General features: G+C 40.1%; 1 long non-coding RNA gene across 1 annotated transcript; it reads left to right on the forward strand.

The window, feature by feature from the left end:
- The first annotated feature begins 2,769 nt into the window (after positions 1-2,769).
- LOC109200517 (uncharacterized) lies at positions 2,770-4,241 on the forward strand. Its single transcript, XR_002060680.2, has 4 exons — positions 2,770-3,221; positions 3,333-3,401; positions 3,557-3,701; positions 4,040-4,241. It is a non-coding gene; the product is annotated as an uncharacterized LOC109200517 (long non-coding RNA).
- The last annotated feature ends 1,192 nt before the right edge of the window (positions 4,242-5,433 follow it).

Genomic DNA, 5,433 nt, shown 5'->3' on the forward strand with positions numbered 1-5,433 from the left:
CCTCATTTACATAGACACACACCATCTAAAAATAGAAGTCAGCAGGCTGATACAGAGACTCCCTTCAGCCGAGGATTTCTTATCATTATATTATTATCTTACAGAGACGTCCTTATTTTACAACTGCACAGATTTTTTAGGCCTCTTAGTTCCTATAAATTTCGACAAATTTACCCATAACGGTCCGACCGATAAAAGTCCCTGACTTTTTTGCGACCAATTTTAGCCAGTATTCCGTCCCTGACGGTGGCCCGATTGCTAATACCCTAACCAAATTTATCGTAGCCAAAAAAGCGCAAATAGGGGATTCGATCGATCCCCTAGCAATTTCGGAGTTTCCCAACCTCTCCCCCGTTGTCGACGGTACTATCCCTACTGTCCTAGTAGGCCTAAGGTCAGCGTCCTGCCTTAGTGCAAGCGTTACCAAGGAGAAAATGCGCTTCTTAACAGACGCCGCTGTCGTTCTAGAAAAATTTATAATGATTTAAAACAACAATCTACATCCAGAGCCGGATAAGATTGAGGCAGATCTCCCGTTGTGGACATAAGGGACTTGAACCCACGAACTGACCATCACACGTAGATCAAATGACCAACGGGGCTTCACCCCCCACCATAATCAAATTCCCTACCACACTAAAATTCTCTCAGTACTGTCCTTTATTAGTCTTCATTATCCTTATTTCAACCGATATGCTCATGAGATTACAATCAGAATCAAATCAAAACAGACATTCATCAGTAACTTTCAGTGAGTAGACTTTCTAATTTTGTTGTGTTCAATCTGACACTTTTGGAAATTCACTTCAACAGGTAGTGTCTTACCTTTTTTAATTCGCCGGCGAATGTCCCCTCACTTCCACCACTGATTTCCGTCTGTCCGCCTGACCACCTCGGACCCTGTCCAGCGCCTCCCTGGTCTTGTCCTCACTCCAACCACCGGAACGAGCCCCCAAAATGTTAAGGTTCAAAAGTTGGAGAAAAGGAGTACGGAGGGCTCACAAGCAAATAACAACTCTGGTCCGGAAGATGTGGTCAAAGCAAAGATTTATTGATTACACGCGTGGAGTCCGAAGCTGGGCAAAGTCAGCAATCGAACTGAACTCACGATGATTAAACAAAGGTTTTATATGGGTACAATAACAAAGCCCCCCTCTTTTGCAAAAATAGACAAAGTACAGCTTACATCACTTAAACCACAAAATGTTCCTGCTAACTTTAACATAGTCTACAGAACACCACGTCTCATCTCCATCCCGGTGTCGCCCCACGTACGCTTCCTTATCTTCCCGTAGATCAGGTATACTTCCTGTAAGCATCTGACAATCTGCCGGCACAATTTGCAATTGCAGCAAAAACACATCTTGACTTCTTACCTACCAAAATAGATCTGTTATGGTGTGTGTGTGTGTGTGTGTGTATGTGAGAGTGTGTATGTGTGGGTGCCTGCTGTGTAAGCTATGTCTGTGTCATGACCCCGTCTGCACCTCTGCACCTACACAGCTGAACTCTGTGTGATTTCTAGGGTAAATGTCACACTCGACCCATGAAGGAAACTTACTCAAACTGAACTGAAACTTAAAACTTACTCAAAAGATATAAGGTATAAATGATAAAAACTTAAATCTTAACTTTAAAGAATATAAGTAATAAAAGATAAAAATCACTCCAGGCGTCTGTAAGCAGGTGTGTTGCCATTCCTTTCAGAGCTCCTGTCCTCCTCACTGTGTATTGGCTGATCCTTACCGCCTGCCAAGAGTTTCTGACCTTCACTTGACCAGGAGCCACAGCTCTTTAATAAGCTCAAATGCAATCATGTGTAAAAGATTAAAATCATTTTCATAACAAAAGTTCTCTCTTCTCAGATGTACCAATATGTTTGCTCGTCTCTACTACAGTTCAATCATTGAAAATTACACTGATCAGCATACTTTGTGGAAATTACAGATTACATCATGGCAAAAGCATTTTCCAGACCTCTCAGTATTGTACATTATAATAAAAATTTAAGAACACAGTAGGAGAGAATCCCAAATAGGAGAAGTTTATAGTTAAGTGGTAAAGTTAAGTATTTAACTGTGTTAACATAAGTGTTTGGTGAACTTTTTCTAAAATGTTTCCTTGTTTTCTGAAGTGTAATATAAATATTTTCAAAAGTCAGTATTAGCTGTAAAAAAAAATAAAAAAATAAAAAAAAAAACACAAGTTGGGCAAAGAAAAGTGATTTCCCCCCCCCGTGGACAAACTTTTCGGTTGTAATATTTGTATGTATTTAAAGAAGGCTGATAAGTGTGACAATTATTTTGAGAATTATATTTTATGATGGTAATTTGAGACAGGTACTGTAATAATTTGTGGGTTGTAGTTGGAGTAGGAACTTAAAATTGGGTGTAAGACAGGGGTTGGGTAATACAGGCCTCTAGGGCCAGTGTCCTGCAGATTTTAGATATGACCCTGGGTCAACACACCTGAATCACATTATTAGTTTATTACCAGGCCTCTGGAGAACTTCAAGTCATGTTGAGAATGCAATTGTACTCAGCTTCGATGGATCAAGAATGCATCTAAAACTTGCAGGACACCAGCCCAAAAGGCCTGGAATGCCCACCCCTGTCTTACACCTAAATGTGTTTTTGAAGTTGTAAGAGGTGAAGAGGTTTGTCTATATGAAAACGCAGAGACTACATGAACGTAAAGTGTTTTACTGTAATATCAGAAGTGTATCTAGCAGAAATGTATAAATTTGTGAATGTATTTTTTTCTTTCAGAATGGCGTTGATGCGACTTATTAATAGTCGTCCTGAGACCCCTTATTTTCGTCCACCACCCTTACATGTGCGTGTATTAAAAGTCTGTGAACAGGCAAGGGTGATAAAATGGGATGTGAAGGAGGGGGTGGCAAAACCCATCACTAAAAAGTGTAATATGGTGGCAGCCCTCTCTGATGGGGTAACAGTTGTTAAAGTGACTTTGCATTTGCATCAAAAGTGCAGGAAGGGGTTTCTTATATAATTAAAGGGCATGAGCTAAGAGGGACAGCTCCCCCCTATGCCATTCATATTAGTGCCACCACACAATTCTTTAGAGCCTCTGCCCTGTGTGTCCCCGAAGAGCTGCTTTCTAAAGCAGACAATCTTTTGCATCCCCTGCCCCCTTTGACCCAGCTGAAGATGAGCTCTACAAATGTGGGGCTTATAACCGTAGAAGGGGAGGTTGTGGAGGTAAGTATTTGTGCTGTGATCAGGATATTGCTTGGTTCTTTTTTTCTTTTTTTAAGAAGCCATGACTGTTTTATGTATTTTCAAGTTTAAATAATGTATTTGACTTTTCAGGGTTTGGCCATCCGGAAAGTGGTGTCGGGGAACCAAGAAGTTCCAGTCAAAAATGTGCAGTTAAAGCAGGTAATGGTGCAACTGAAGTGTCCTAATAAAGTCGGAAAAGTAATGAGATTGGTGGTAGAGGTTTACATTATATTATGATGTTGGCTTGAATTTGGTAGTGAGTGGCTTTTTGTAATATTATGAATAAATGTGTTCTATGATCTATATGATTTCAGGATGCTTGTACCATGAGACTATTTGTGGAGGGAGGCGGCCGTCCATGAGCTTCATGTGGGAGACCACATAAAGGTGTCCCACGTCAAAGTGAAACGGTCCACTTTTGGATTCGAGCTGCACACGACAGCATTTACAAAAATTGAGGTATGAAGAAGCTGTATTTGTACCAACATGTAATAGCAATGTAAAAACAATGTTTAGAATTATAGATTTTGAAATGTAAATGCATACTATCTCACAGTAGGTGAAAATATGATGGTGCATGTATTCTATGCTCTTGCAGAGCTAGCTTTATAGCTGTATTTGGTATATAGATATCTGGAAGTGGCTCTATAAATAAATGTTAGATAATGCCATGTATTTATGTGAACTGGGAATTGGGGGGGGGGGGGGGGGAGGAGGAAATGTGCCAAATTGACCAGACTTTTTACATGAAAGAAGTTGAAGGTTCAAATGCTTACTAGGTGGTTGCGTATTGACAGACAAATGAAGAGGCACGTGCAGAGGTTAATGTCGTCGGTGTCACCAGTACCAACAGCCCCAATCAGCTTGAGCTACTACTGGAAGATGGAAAGAGCCTGTTTATTGACGCGCACATGTGGCAGCCATTTGAGAAAGACCTCGAGAAGGCCATGGTCTGTGTAAACATAAAACTGAAAGGGAAGCATGTTTCAGAGATTGAAACTTTTAAACTTTACATCATGAACATTTTCAACACGACAAACAGTTTTAACTTCTCACACCCTAGGTTTTTTTAAAAAATATTTTGTTCATATGGAAAAAAATTGTAATAAAGAGTTGGAAATGAATGAAACAGTGTGTTAATGACATGGAAATTGGACAGTATGATTAATACAAATCGGGGCTCTAGACTAACTTTTTGCCATGGGCGTACCGGTGCGCCTAACTTCAAAACATTAGGCGCATTGGCACAAAAGTTAGGTGCACTTAAATTTTTCAACCACATCGCTTAACACCGCAGTTTTACGTGTGCACTTTTTTGGGGGGGAAATTGCAGTCCATACAGACTATTTATTTCTAAATTATTAACTGACAATCTTGTGCTTAAAGTGCTTTGTCAATATTGTAGAAAATGTTAAACTTAATCATCATCTTGGCCTCCTCTGACCACCTGTTTGCTGCTGAAAGGCAGTGGGGAGAGGGGACACTTGGGCAGTGCATTTATCACAGCATGTGATTTCTGGATAAACTGCTGCTTTTTCAGCATTCAAAGATTCATGGCACCGTGTCAGAGCAGTGGCTTTGAATTTCAGAATGGTCAGGCCTTAACTTAACAGAAAAGGTATCAACAGTTTAATCTTTTGTTATTACCCACAGCTACATCCACTTCTGTCAGGCCTAGGCTGCTCACTACGGCTGGGTATCATCACTGATTTCTATAATCCAATCGATTCTGCTTCTCAAAGTCCTGATTCGATTCAATTTAGTCTCAGACAGTCAGAAATATTATAATTCTGATCATTTATCAGTACTGATACATGTGAGACTTCATAAGAATTGTGAGCATCACAGCAGATGCCTTTGTGTCAAAGTAACTGAGAATAAAACAGAAAAACATGAAGATTTTTCTGGCCTGACTTTTTATAGCAGATAACCTTAAAAATATTCTGCAATGTTCTGCATAATTCTCAGAAGTTTAAATTTCTTCAGTATTGAACAACAGAAAAAATAGGCTTTCTTGTCCGAGGTCATTTAAGTGAAAAAAAGAAAAAGACAGCACTGTAAACAACGGTAGACTGGTGGGCAATGTTCCTTCTAAGCTGTGCACGTGCGCAATTGCGCACTGTTGGCACGGTCTCTGCGCAGAGAAAATCTGCGTTGTGCACACAAAAAGAAATTCTAACCTGGGGTCCGT

Source organism: Oreochromis niloticus, unplaced genomic scaffold (genome assembly GCF_001858045.2).
Source record: "Oreochromis niloticus isolate F11D_XX unplaced genomic scaffold, O_niloticus_UMD_NMBU tig00001722_pilon, whole genome shotgun sequence".
NCBI lineage: Eukaryota > Metazoa > Chordata > Actinopteri > Cichliformes > Cichlidae > Oreochromis > Oreochromis niloticus.